We start from the raw sequence: 15857 nt of genomic DNA, 5'->3' as shown, positions 1-15857 counted from the left end.
ACATAGCAGACCGGACATTGCACATGCAGTGGGAATTACTGCATGGTTCCAGAAAAGCCCAAGAGAATCCCACTTGGTAGAAGTCAAGCGGATTCTGAGATATCTGAAGGGAACTATTGACTATGGATTATGGTATCCATACAGTAATGATTTCAACCTAAAAGTGTCTACAGATGCTGACTGGGCTGGTAATGAGGACAAACTGGAGAGGTTCAAGAAGTTCAAAGGAGGAAACTGGAGAAACTATTTTGTAGCAGTTGATGAAGGTGTCACTGATGAGGAATCAGAAGATGAAGAAAATGAAGATATTGTGTTTGTAGCGGTCAAGGAAGATGTGTCAGACAAGAAGGCTCTTGTCTCCTACTTTGATAATTCCAGTGAGTGGATTATTGACAGTGGCTGTTCTCACCATATGACTGGTGACTGAAGTAAGTTTCTATCTCTAGAAGAGTATGATGGTGGTGTGGTTCATTTTGGTAATGATGCACCATGTATGGTAAAAGGCAGAGGGTCCATCTCTTTGAATGGAAGAAGCAGTGCTGACAATGTGTATTGGGTAGAAGGTCTCAGACACAACCTTTTGAGTGTTGCTCAACTGAATGATAATGGACTCACTTTGGAATTCAAAAATGGAGTGTGCAAAATCAAAGGAAAGAATGGTGAACTAAAGGTGTGTGCTCCACATCAGTGAGGACTTACATTGATATATCTTCTTCAGGATTGGTGTGATGAAGGATGCTACTCCTTAGGGGGAGTAGCATAGTAGAACATAAATGTATTTGCCTTCACTTTGGCATTGTTGTCAAAGGGGGAGAAGATGTGTGGCGGAAAAGATATCTGCAACATTGGGGGAGAAGATGTGAAGCAGAGAGATATCTTCGTATATTGCCATCAATGCCAAAGGGGGAGATTTTTGGCATATGTGCAGAGTATGATGACATGATGATATTGTATGTTGTCATTGATGTCAATATGATGAAGAGTAAACTAGTATATTGAAGTAAGCAACTTGCAAGAGAACTGGTATATGTGATGCAAGAAGAACCGGTATGATGTTGTGAACTGGTATATGGAATGTTTTGTATCAAGGCTTCATATGGTATGACTATTAGTTGGTAGTCTTAGCTTTAGGGTTTCCGGTTGAAGTGTTTTATGCCTGTGTGATTCAACTGATGACATTGTGTGATGAGTTAGCATTGTCATGAAGAACAAATTGTGTTGCCACATCAGCCTCGTGCGCGTGAAGGATCTTACATGAAGGAGATTGATTTTATCTACCTCAGGAATGTGCAAAGTCTCTATAAATGGTGGAGAACCTGTGATGGGTTATCAGCTTCCAAGAAGCAGTGAAGAATGAACGATGGAGAACATCTTGAGATCTGTTCAAGACTATTGTAATCAATACAATATGTTCAACGGTTAGGATTGAACCAACTGAATTGCTTAACCTAAATGTTTAGGGTTTAGGGTTTATGCTACCGACCTATTTTTTTCCTATAAGGTCGATGTTGTTTTTCATGTTGAGGTTGTTGGAAAATGTTTTGTGTGTATCTAAGTGCAAAGATACGTGATTCTTGCCAGACTAGATAAGAGAATAGATACCTGCAGAGTGTGATTGCAGAAGGAAGGAACTAAAGCAGATCTGCATTGGTATTGAAGTGCTATTACCAGATCATTTTAATACTTGTTGAACTCTAACCACTTCAATAGTTGGAAAATCCCTTAACAGGGTAGCTTTAACCGGCTTGCTATAAATCCTTTAACAGGGTGACTCAAAATCTTTGAGTTCTTGAAATCCTCTAACAAGGTAACCTTTAATAGGGTTTAACCCTTAATTGGGTATTTTAGCTATCCCTTAACTGGGTAATCCCTAGCAGGACCGGTTCCTAACAAAACCTATTGTAAAAGTCTCTAACCAGACTAGGCTCCTAACAGAGCGAACTTCAAAAGGGTTCAAAGAACAGCTTGTGGGTATTCATCCCCATCGTGGTTTTTCCCAGTTGGGTTTCCATGTGAAAAAATATGTGTGTTATGTGTGATGCTTTGTTATTCTCTGTCAAGCGATAAAGCATGTTGAATCAATAAGTCTTTACATTTCTGTTGATGTGTTACTAGTGTATGCATATGGGTGAAGTGGAAATATGATATTAGATTGTGTGGAAAACCAAGAGTTACTGGTTTATGTCTTTCACATTCTTACTGTGTTGAACCGGTAGTAATCTGGTTTAGACCGGTGCTATTGCTTGCTAGTCAAGTGCAGTGTTCTTAGTCTAACCGGTTCAAGGAAAAGTGATTTTGTCAAGTACTGATTCACCCCCCCTCTTAGTACCGGTTTGGTACTAACTGTTCATCATTTATTCATCACATAGAAGATGGTGCTCAAAGGTAAGGCTCTGGCGATACAACTAGATCTGGATCACATGAAAGATGATATCCTCTTTGATCTAACTGACTTCACTTGAGAACTCATACTCGATGAAGATAAAATTTCAGTAGTCCTCTAGGTATTGATCAAAAAAGAGACAAAGGCCGAAGTGATCAACAATCAAATTGCTGGCAAGAACCCAACACCTGATGAGGAAGCATGAAATTAGAATTATTTATAATATGGGTCTAGTGTTAATGACATCTTCTGATAACTTTTGTTTTGGTTAAGATAATGTCTTAAAATGGTCATTTGCAAGATCATTACTATTACAAAAATTGTTTCTTGAAGATGACTAAGGGGATTTAAGTTATAAAAGAGGGTAAAAAGATAGATAATGGGGGTTGGGGTTTGGAAGGACATACTTGGAGTTGTTTTCTAAGCTTTTTTGATTTTACTCTATGCGATTGGTTTAATATCAAGTAAAGGAATTTTGAACCATCTATCTGATTTGATTAGACTTTGTGCTATGATGGATAAATTAGTACTCTTCTTACATGGGTGCTTCTTTGTTCAAGATTCTATGATTAGGGTTATTAAAGTATTTATTTCCCCTTTGTTCACTGTTATATATTTATCTTTGAATGAATATAGAGTGACAGTGACGCTGTAGATAATTAGTTATAAATTTATTTTTGCACGTTGTTTCTTTCTCTTTCTCTATTTCTTTTAAGGCTTTCTGGTCAAAAGTCTCACCTTTCCCGCTTTCTGGTTAAAAGCATACCCTGGAAAACCCAAAATTATACCATAAGAGGGAGTTGTACCTCTAAAATTCAGAGGAAAGTTGTAGAAGTAGTTGCAACTTATCCAACTATTGGTAATAGTTTGTTCTCTTATTCGAGCTAGGAGTCATATTGTCATATTTTTGAAGGGAACAAAATCTGTTAGCCAATAGATTTTTGGCGACTCTGCTGGGGAAGATGAAAAGACCTGTGCTTATCTTGTTTATATACTTAATGGCACCTTCCTGGAAATGAAGGCTGGTGACCCTACTCAATTGAAAGATCTCAAAAAAATGGTTCTAGGCCAGATTAAACAAAGAAATCAACCCCAGCCTAGAAGGCGGCCACCACTAACTTTTCAAGAAGTTTTGGCTAAAGATAATGAGGTACTCCATTTATTTTTAAATGCCTTGAAGGAAAGTATCTGTGAAGATGAGAAGAAAGGTTTACATCCTTCTGAAGATCACAAATCTATATTGTTGTTGAAGAGTATGAATCACAAATATTACTTACTCAAAGACCTCAATCAAAAAATTCATTAGTTGTAGGAAATAGTGATGAAGTTGAAGCTGATCAAAGAGGAACTTGAAGATAGTGAGTGTTGCATTTCCTTATATTCTCATCATCTCCATAATCTTACCACCATGAATGAACAAAATTTTGTGTCACGAAACCTGTATCAATATGAAAGTAAAAAGATCAATCTTTTTTGATATACATGCAAACAAGAAAGATTGAACAATCATCTATTTTCCCTCAAAGAGAAGCATCACCAGATGAGAATGAGAGTGTCTATATTCCTGATTGGTTTCTGAAGGGTTCAAATGATGAGCTACGGTGTGGAGTTGAAGACGCAAATGACCACATCACTAAAGTTGGAATTGGTGCATTCATTTGCAGCTTTGATGATGCAAAGAAAGGTATGAACTCTATTGTATCTGTGCTTTAGTCCCTCTTGGATTTGAATTTTTCACTTTTCACATTGAAGAAAAGGGTCAAGAAAAAGATAACACTTTTTATGAGGTTGCAAAGGAATTTTTACATTGTGATCCAAAAATGGAAGCTTTTATTTTTAAGGACAAAGTTGAGAAGAGGCTAGAAAATCGGGGACAAATCAATCAATTAGATTTTCATATGATGCAGCCCGAGTATTCTTATTCTATTTTCTTTGACCAAGAAGGTGGAGAAAAAGAGTTACAAAAGGAGGAAATATCTCCTTCCCATTCTAGAAACTCTTTTCATGAAAATAATATTATAGCTCTAGTTCATATCCTTTCCCCTTACACTGAAGGATTAATTAATAAAGATAAGGTCAAATAATACAATGATGTAACCACAGATGAAAGTATGGGTTAAATGTATTATACTTTTAGTGACGGTTTTATTTATGTGAAAGGTGTTACCTATAAGTTTTTGAATTTTTGGTAAGTCGTAAACTCTTCATTGATTTTCTTCCTTGTTGCATTTGTCGCAACCTTTCTGTGTTTCTTAACCTTTATCACAAGGTTCTATGTTTTCAAAAATTCCCAACCACCTGATATGCTTGAGGAAGGCTTGTAGGAGTTTGATGCCATGATAATGTTGGGTTTGCGGTTGTATTTAGAATAAGTTTGAGGGTTGCATATTTATCTAACCTCCTGATTCCTGGACACCTTTGGGGTTGGGATTCTTTGAAATCTTTGAGGACATCTCTCATTTCAAGGCGACCATACTCTTGATGATATGACTTCAAAATCATGTCGTAAGATTGCTGAAGTGACAACACAGGTGGTGATAAAGATGGATCAAGATTGAATGCCGCCAAAATTAAATGATCCAGTCAAGTTGATAAGAATAATTGCCTCTCGCCATTGCTTTTTCAACCCCATCAGCTACCACGTCATGCACAACTTCTAGGAAAAAAATCATGGGAAGATTTACAAAATATCATCATTAATGACAATTGAACAAGTAAGGACACAAGAAAGGTGGTAACATGCATTACAACATTTGATGTTGTCATTTTTGCAGAAAACATTAATATACCACCCTTAGAGATGACTAAAAGAAGAAGATTGTCATGATTGGCCTACATTAGAATGGTTTTGCCTCATGATGGTGAGTTGCCATTTCACAACCCAGATTTGAATTGGCCAGAGAAAGAGAAGGAGGATATAGTTCGAGAACTATGGTCTTTTTCATGGAAAGCATGTACTGATTTCAGTGAATATAGGAAGGCCATCGTTATATTAGGAATGATTGCAGAACAAGCTGAAAACCATGAACAACGCTTGCAGGATGAGATCGCAGTAGGAAGAAACCCAGATAACTGAGTTCAACGAGATGGTGTTTAAAGCTAAGAAAGGCTCTGTAGTGCAGCTAGATGTTGAGGAATTGCACGAGGATATCCTCATGAACTTGACTAACTTTTTCCAAGCTACTGTATTCAACGAGGAAGAGTTTACAAATATCCTTCTAACACTAATTGAAGAAGAGGAAATAGCAGACGGGATTGACAAACAGATTGCAGAACAACACCTGACACCCAATGCTGGAGCCTGAGTCCGGTGACTTTCTAGCCTTGCGGTTTGTGATGTGATTTAGATTTTGTTGTTTAATGGATCTTTTTCTGTTTTGAGAATGGTCACTTTCAAGACTGTTATCTTTAAAGAAACCGTTTCTTGAAATGGAAAAGACTTAGGAGAGTGGTTATAAATAAGTTGATTAGTAGATTTAGGGGATCTTTTGCGAAAAATTTGTTTTACTCTTAAGAGCACACAATTCTTTAAGCATATTTTTGTTTTACTATTTTGAATATAGAAAAACTGTTGGCGGCTTTCAGATACACACAATCTTTGATTTATGGTGTGTGGATGCCTTATGTTCTTTTGAATGATTATTAGTGGATGAATTTGTATTTGAGATGGTGAATGGTTTAAATTTTCTCATGCTGTAAGAATATTATCTGTGAATGATATTTTATGGCAATCTAGTTGATTCAAAATTTGAAAAATCTAAAAAATAGTGTTTTGTATTTTATGCATGCCTTTGCAAAGTTTTCTGGTTAAAAGCCATTTCCTTATTTTCTTTTGGGTTAAAAGCATTTTGGTTGATTCTTTATTCATTGAATATTATATGAAGGTAGTTGCCACCTTGTAAAATAAGTAGAGAATCAGTTAGTAGATAGTTTGTTTAGACTGGTTCAATTGTGGTTACATTTGTTAGCTTTGTGGGTGTGAGAATATAGATTTAGGTGATAAATTTGTTAACCAACAAAAGGAGAAGAATCTTCAGCTATTAAATTTGATCCCATGCTTGAAGAATATAATCTTTAGAAGTTGCAATCAGTAGTTGTATTTGTAGAGATTAATTTATCCAGCAGTCCAAAGGAAGAAGGGTTGGTTCCTGATACTACTGTTTCATGTTGTAAAGTCAGAGTCCATGTCGAGCCAAAATATTTTGCGAAGGATAAACATAGAAGTGAAGAGGTAGGCTATGATTCAAAATTTTATGATGAAGAGTAGTTGTTTTGGCATGAGTACATACGTATCAATTTTCCACATTCCCTTAGTCCAAGATTTGGCCTTGGAGCTTTTGTTGGGGGGCAATTGCTTTTAGTCACATCATATGGCCACAATCCATCGTTCGTTTGTTAATGAATTTGCATGATTCATCTGAAATTATACTAAGGTAAGGGGTCTCCTACCTCGTATATATCTATAAATATTTTTTTGACGTGGTGTTATGGCTTATTCATTTTTGGTGTGCCTAGTTTTCCCTCGCCCTCTGCAAGACAACTCCCTATATTCCTTCTTTTCTCAACTTTTTAGCCCCATGGACAAGCCACCAGTTTTGTTTAAAACCTTGGGCTCCTTGCTGCGTCCTCTAAGTCCTTATCTCTAGTTAGAGCCAATTGTTAGCCCCCTTTTCATTTCTTAGAAAATACCTGCTCTTAGTCAACAAATGGTTTTTTCCTATCAGTCATACCTTATCGATAAAATCTTAGAAAATTAGAACTATGCCTTGGAGTTATCAAATTCCAATTTCATCTAATGCTGCGATTCCTAAGGAGGGGCCATTGTCTATCAGGAAATTAGGCGACAACTAGAAATCCACTCGATTCCCCATTCCTTTCTCCTCCTAATGGCTAATACTCCTTTATAGGTTTATATTGGAAAGGTCAGAGAATTCAAATTCTTTCGCATGCTTTCAAGATAGCTCATAACTGTGCATCACACAACTTAGAAGAAACAAATCGAGTGAAGATTCACAAGTACCTTCATTAATGGTTGATTAAATGGTTGAAGGCACACACAGGTGGCAACATGTGTCGTAACACTTGATATTACCAGCCTTGTAGATGAAATTTAATGCACCACCTTTTGAAACTGGTGAAAGTAATGCATGCTATCATAAGCCTCCTTTGTTAGAATGGTTTTGCCTTATGATAAGCAACTGCAAGTTAATTATCCAGACCTAAATTGGCCAGAAAGTGAACAAGAGAATATTATCCAAGGGCTATGATCTCTTGCATGGAAACAACAAACTGATTTTGCTAGATATAGAAAGACTATTGCCATATTAGGAAAAATTGTGGAGCAGGCCGAAAATAACGAACGATGTCTATAAGAAGAGATAATTGTGAGGAGGAATCCTAGTGATTAGTTTTTCAAATAAGATAGAAGATGGTGCTCAAAGGTAAGGTTCCGGTGATACAAGAAGATGTGGAGCATATGCAAGATGATATCATCTTCGATCTAACTGACCTTGCTTGACAACTCATACTGGATGAAGATGAATTTTCAGCAGTCCTCTGGGTACTGATTGAAGAAGAGACAAAGATCAAAATGATCGACAATCGAATTGCTAGTAGGAACCTGGTACTTGATGAGGAAGCATAAAATTATGATTACTTCTAATATGGGTTTAGTGTTAATGATATCTTTTGATAGGTTTTATTTTGGTTAAGATAATATTTTAAAATAATCATTTACAAGACCGTTTCCCCAACAACTTAATCAAATCCACACACAAGGGAAGTTTCTAGATGTTTTGATAGGGAAAACAAAAATCAACCGTTTCCCCAATAACTAGACAAAAATCCCATGCATAAGGGAAGTTTTTAGATCTTTAGATAGGGAAAATAACTTAATCAAATCATGATTAAAATTCATTGATTACCACAAGTGGGAGGAAACATCACAAGCTAGATCACACAAGTTTTTTGGGAATGAATCCCTATTGCTCCACCATTTAGTTGCCACGTAGCCCATCACCATATTGGCCAGTAGATCCGCCGCTTTGTTGCCTTCCTGAAAGACGTGTGAAATTTTTAGTTCTTCCAACTCATTATTATATCTTGACAATCGTTGATCAGATTAGTAACCGTCCAACTAGGATTCATGTGCCTATTCAGACAATTGACAGTGTTTAGTAAGTCAGACTCCAACCAGACCTTTCTAAAACCTTCTCTTTTAGCCACGTGTAACCCAATGTGGGCAGTGTTGGCCTCAGCAAAGTGGTTGGATTGGGTGCCCAGAGGGAGCACCACCATAGAAACCAACAAACCCATATGATTCCTAGCCACTCCCTTGCACCCAGCCGACCCAAGATTCCCTTTAGCCGCCCCATCCACATTGATTTCGATCCATCCCATAGGGGGGATTCCAAAGAACATTTTGTCTGCCCTTCTTTATTTTGTGCATTGGAATAGAAATATTCCAATCAATTTGCCACCGTTTGATAGTATCCCATTCCTCCTAGAGAGTAGGGAGGGGTTCATCATTCTTTCTACTGAGGCATGAGTGCAGGAAATGCTCCTTGGTAGAATTACGAATTCTAGTAGCCACAACAAGCACAAAAGATTCCAAATATCTAAAGACTCTATTGTTTCTTTCTTTCCAAATATCCCAAGAAATATGAGGAAGAGAAAAATTACAGAGAACTCCCAAAGCCTGATTGTCAAAGGGGAACTTCCATTCAAACCAAAACCTTTGAACAGAATCAGGGAAGACCCAATTAGTGTTCCAGATATCAAGGAAGAAATTTCAGATATCCCTGACAAAATAGTAGTGAAGCAACATATGACCAGTATTTTCTCCCGTTTCTTTGCAAAGGAATCATCTATTAGTAAGAGGAAGACCTCTTTTGCAAAGATTGTCAATGGTAGAGATCTTACCCTGCATAAACAACCAAAAAAAATGTCAATTTTTAGAATTAAGAACTTATTCCAGATACTAGCCCAGAAGGGGGGGGGGGGAGTTTCTAGAGATGAACTTATAAGCATCGAAAACCTTGAATTTCCCAGAAGAGGAGAAATTCTAGAACACTTTATCCTCCACATGAGAGTGGGGGATGTGTATACAATTTGACCAAGGTTGCATAGGTATCAAAGCATTATCCACAGAATTGAGATCTAACCAGGCTCCATCTTTAATATAATCATCCACCCAGGAGCCAATTTTTCTGAGACATAATTATTTGAAAGGAGAAGCCCAAAAAGAATCCAATATGGGGCCATCACCAGTCCACCAGTCATCCCAAAACCTAATTTTGACACCATTCCCCAACACCCATCTACAACCATGTAAAATAACTTTGGAGGAGCCAAAGAAGTTGCTCCATAAATCAAAAACAACATTGGGAAGGTCATAAGATTCCAGAGTGTTTTGGATATCCATAATGTGGTATTTATGTTTGAAAATGTCAATCCATTCATTATTCTCTTTAAGACATCTCCACAGTTGCTTGGCCATCAGGGCTTTATTGAACTCTCTCAGATTTCTAATGTCCAGTCCTCCCATGGACTTGGGAAGGAAAACCTGATTCCAAGCCACAAGATGTAATCTATTCTTAGATTTAGTCCCTGTCCACAATTTTTTTTTCAATTCTTTCTAGTTTATCAATAATTTTGGCAGGGATTTTAAATAATCTCATAGCATAAATTGGGAGGCTCTATAGAGAAGCTTTGAGAAGCTGGAGCTTACTAGCTTGGTTTAACAAAGCACTTTTCCACCTAGCCAACTTATTTTGGAATCTATCAATAAGGTTTGCCCAGAAGGAGTCTAGGGCCGGACCATGGCAGAGGGGAAGACCTAAATAAGAGTCGGGCATAATTCCAACTTTACACTCTAGTATCAAGGCAATCTTTTTCTTCCTTTGCTCAAGGGTGTTAAAGAAAAAAATTGAGATTTTAGCCAAGCTAATTTTTTACCCAGTGCCTTGTTCATAAGTATCCATAGTCTTTTTTAAATTCTTAACTTCTTTAACTGAACCTTCCCCCATCAACAAAGTATTATCCACAATTTGTTGGTGAGCATGAGGAGGCCTGAGAGAAGGGCCGTAATCCCATAATATTGACTTTTCTGACTTCCCTCTGGATAATTTTAGATAGAAGTTGTTAAATACAATGATATGAAAATAAAAAAAATACATTTTATATTAGTATAATTTCTTCAATTATAGAAGAAGGTTAGAAACTATTTTTTTTATTGATGAAGTTCTAGGATTTTTAGCCTGGCCCTAGCTCTAGGTGAGACCACAAATAGGGGACGTCCCTAAAAATAATGCAAGTCTTAATCCTCCTCTATCATATCCTCCTCATCCTTCTCTTCTATAAAATCATCCTCTTTCTCCTCTTCAGTCACGCCCTTCTCCACCAATGTCTCCCCCTCCACTACTAGCACCATAGTTGCCTCCTCCACCACCACCAACATAATAATCTCCACCACTATCAACACCAACACAAGCATCACCTCCATATTGACAACCCAGATCTGGCATGAGCATCATGTGAGAGCAAGGGGGATTTGAACTTTGGTTGCACTATTAACAATATAACCACTTAACCATCACACTATGTGATGATCCCCCTGAATATATTAACTATTAATTATATAGTTATATAATATATATAAACAACTTTCATTAGTAGAGAAAAATAAAATGAAAAGGAGTGTAATGATTATAAAATAAAATGATAATTTTAGTTTTTGATAAAGGAAAAAAAGGGTTTTACAGGGACTCGAAACCACAAAGTTTACAAACCATAAAAATATTCAAATAAAGTCCACTAGAACAGAATCCCTGCCTAACAAAAAAAAAGATAGTAGCGACGAACCAAAAGACAACAAAAAGTCGAAGCAAGACTAACCAAATACAACTAACCTAAAGAAAGCAAGTGATTAAGCTTCTACCAGAGGATCAAGCTCTGATACCAATTGTTAGCAACAATCAAGAAGGAAGATTAAGATGGGGGGCGTGAATTAGTCTTCACTGGATACAAAAATTAAACTCCAAAACATAAACTGATAAAATGCAACAATTAAACAGATAAGAAAATTAACAACACAACACACAAAACCAATATTTTTGACTTGGAAAACCCATTTAAGAGAAAAACCATGGTGGGAACCTACCCACAATAAGATTATACTCTATAGTAGTATGTGAAAATATTACAATGGGGAATGCACATGCATTCAAGCACACTACCTAGAACTCACTTCTCAAAAGATATTTGCCTGGAAGGCTACAACCCTCAGGAAATTCTCACTAACTTACAATATGATTTAGACTATAATTCAAAAGAAATGAACTGCAATGATAGTATCTACAAATGCCTGATGATAATTTTGGTTAAGCACAATTGTCTGCTCTGCAACACCAATCTCACTTCAACACTTCGCTGAATGATAAATTTCTTGTTCACACATTCACCTCTCTCTTATAATGTAGACACAATATCTACACCAAAACTAAGTGAATAACTCACCTACATATACAATTCATCAGCCATGATATCAAGGTCGGCTAAACCCTCAACTCTCAACTTATTAAATTACATTACATAATATAAATATCAACCACCGGACCAATATAATGATTTACATTACATAGCATGGACCTAATTCAAATTCCCAAATGATCACATCCATTGGAAATCACGCCAAGATCAACCACAACAAGTTACACCATTAGAAATATTGCTTAACACGAAAATCATCACTGATTGATGAAAACCACCAAAAAACTTAGACAAAAATCAATGCGAATCGCCAAAACAAATAGGAAATGACTAGGAAACACCAGCAAGAACATTAGAATCATCACCAATAGCTGCACCAACACCACTTATCAAATCTTCATCGATCAACATTAGGAAGCTCAAGAACACAACCAATCGGCAACCGCCACAAAGAAAGATAGCTTGCGGGGCACCAAATCACGAACATCTGAAATGAAGATAGAAAAGATCATCCCAAACAATATACCAAAACCTTAGCACAATATATGATCACACGAGAATATACTAGAGGAAATACCGGATTCTGCAAAATAATGAAAATATATGATCACATGGGCCTACTTTCTTTAGTGAAAATATTAAGTCATTGGAATTTCTATTCTCCAAAGCACTTGTTGAAAAATAATTATGAAATATAATCAATTTTTTTTTAACTGATAATGGGGGTGCGTACGTAAACATCAAGTTTGAGTATTTTTTTACATACAAGTGGATATAATTGCAACACACAATTCCCTATACTTCTCATCAAAATGGTGTTGTAGAATGCAAAAATAAGTTCATAAAAAGATTTATAATTATATGATACATTGGAATGGTCTTGAAGCACAATACTAGGATGAAGAAATAAACTATACTTCTTATATTAAGAATAGGATTCCTCACAAATATGTGAAAATGATCACTCCCTTTGAGGCTTGCATAGGAATAAAATCATCAATTGGTTCTTTTATAGTGTTGAATCTAAGCAATTATATGCATTCCACCGTAGAAACAAAAGACAATGAAAGCATAGTCCAAACCTTGCATCTTTCTAGGCTATCTAGATGGTGGAAAATATTATCACTCACTCCACCCAACCACATATGATTTTATCATTGAGAGAAGTGTTAAGTTTTAGGAAAGCCCTTCCAAATCAACACTTGAAATTTTTCCTTATTTTGTAGATTTATTAGATATCAATTATAATTTTGAGGACTCAATTATTCCAATAGAGATTCTTGGCCAAGATATCTTTCCTTTTTTATTTCTAATAGTGCGGATAATGATAGGGATTCATCCTCGTCATCTTCTTGTCTTATCTTAGAATTTGATATTTCTAAATTTTACTTGTCCAGTTCTAACCCTTTTTTGGGCTATAAGAACACTTGACAGTGCAAGAAATTGGGTAGGAAATCTAACTAATTTTTGAGCACTATCAGGTCATTAGAATGAGCCACATGATTATTTTTCCTTTTCCTTTGATCCATAAAAATTTCACAAGGATTAATGAATAGCTAAGTGGGATAATGCTATGTGTGAGGAATATGATTCCTTAATCAAAAATCACATTTAGGACATATTACCATCTCTTCCTAAGAGAATTAAATTTGTTTGATGTAATTAGATATATTCTACTAAGTTTTTTGTAGATTGGTTAATCGATAAGTAAAATGCATGACTAGTAGCCAAAGGATTTTTAGAAGTAGTAGGCATTGACTATACAAAGACTTTTGCACTTATTGTAAAAATCAATTGTATCCAACTCACTCTTGCTATCTATGTCACACATGGTTAGAAAGTGCACTAAATAGATGTGAAGAGTGTATTTCTTCATCAATACCTTGGGGAGGAAATCTTGATGTTGTAGCCACTAGGGTTTGTTTAGGATACATCCTTAATTTGCAAACTTAGAAAATCTTTCTTTGAATTTTATCCGATTATTTTATCTAGAAAGAAGAAAAATGCTATTGCTTTATCATCCATAGAGATAGAGCACAAGGGAAATGTCAATGTAACTACTAGGGATAATTGGCTTTAGGGTAGTTTCATTGAGTTAGGTATATTTTTTAGGTAGTCCATAGTCATATTTTGTGACAAGAACAACACCATTCAGATATGCAGGAATCCATCCTAGCATCAACATACCAGGACAATAGAGATTCATATGCATTACATTTAGGAGCTCATTCATAGTCAAATCATTAACTTAGTCTTTTACCAATATTTAGAATAGGTTTCTAACATCCTTTTACTAAGAGAAAGTTAATTCACCTATGAGCTCTTTTTGGGAGGATTTTTCTCCCACTTGGTTATCTTCCTTTCTCCACTTTTCGAGAGTTTTTGGTACTTGGGTACCCTATAAGGCCTAATTGTTAGGACCCCTAGAATCTCTTTCCCTCAACTAAGCTAAGATTAAGTGGGCATGTTCATGTACATATATTGTTGAGATATTATTAGGATATTTTATCTCTCATCTATGGGATATTTCATTTTTATGTATAGGATTTCTTAGTCTTATTTTCTATTCTCACTCATTGTGCAACAATTTGAATAAATTTTTCTAGTTGGCAATTTCTATCTCTTGCACTATTTATATGTGTGTATTTTCTAAGTTTTATAAAGATTTACAAATGATTTGAGAACTATTCTCTCTCTCTCTCTCTCTCCACATTTTCATTTTGTCAATTTGTAGAGCATGTGATTGCTTGACTCTTGTGGCCCAAGTGATGTCACCATTTTGCCAAAAGATCCCAATTATGACAATGTCATGTTTTATTTTAGTGTTAAGAATATGATCAATTATTTGTGTTTTGAATGTTTCACGGGCTCTTAATGTTAACAATTTATTAAAGTCTTAGTATTTTATAAACTAAAATTAGAGTACAATAATTTTATCCTTATCACATTTTAAAATTTGAGTGAGGACATCTTGAATGACTCATCTAAGTTCTTGTTTACCTAACTACAAGAAAAAATGTGGCTACTTTTGACTTATCATTTCCCCTATTTCAATGTCCTTAAATTATAAAAACATTCTCCTTCTATATGTTTTACTTGATATTTGATGTAATATCCATTTCTCTATCTAAGTCAAAATTTATAGATCCATGTTGATTTTGTGGGCATCAATATGTCTTGTCACTTGTGGAAGTGATCTAATTAAATCTACATCTTCGAATTCTTCTAAACCTAGTTTTCTAATATCTACTGTGATATTATGCTAATTAATATTTAATAATTCTTTTAGAAGACTATCTAATTGCTAGGGTATACATTGTCCTAGGTCATCCCTTAGAAATAGATGGTTTTATAGTTGTACAAAGAAATAAAAATAGTAAAGTTTGGATTAGAGAATGGTATAGCATTATGGATTAATGAAGTTCATGTAGAGAATATCTCTTTGAATAAAGGAGCAATAATCAATATGGAATGTATAGAAGAACCTATAATTATCAACAAGGTATGAATAATAAATAGAAATATATGAAGGCTAGGAGAATGAACCTATCTTCTACAAAATTGTACTATTTATCATAATATTACTATAAAAGATACTCTCAAAATAACTATTAAATAAATAAAATTTAACATAAATATACAAATTTCACCATTAAAGATATATAATAATAATAACAAAATTAAGATATCAATTTTATAAATTTATGCACATCATCTTTTTAAATCCTCATTCACTCAATTAGGGGAAAGGACCCAGTAGTTGTGCACCCTAACTTCACGCTTCTCAAAATCCTACTTGGAAATTTTAAATCACTCCGATTTTTTTACAGCAGCTTACTTGGCAAGTCCCCTGCTTATAACTAAGGTTTCAGGGCCACATCATCAAATATGATGCCACATCAACATGCTTTTTGCCAAGGTGTCCAAAACAACCCCCCCCCAAAAGTGAGACCAATAGGCATGCAAAAGAGACCCCAATAGTTGT

Source organism: Cryptomeria japonica, chromosome 8 (genome assembly GCF_030272615.1).
Source record: "Cryptomeria japonica chromosome 8, Sugi_1.0, whole genome shotgun sequence".
Taxonomy (NCBI): Eukaryota; Viridiplantae; Streptophyta; class Pinopsida; order Cupressales; family Cupressaceae; genus Cryptomeria; species Cryptomeria japonica.
The sequence above is the reverse complement of the archived record's forward strand: the minus strand, read 5'-3'. Positions refer to the sequence as shown.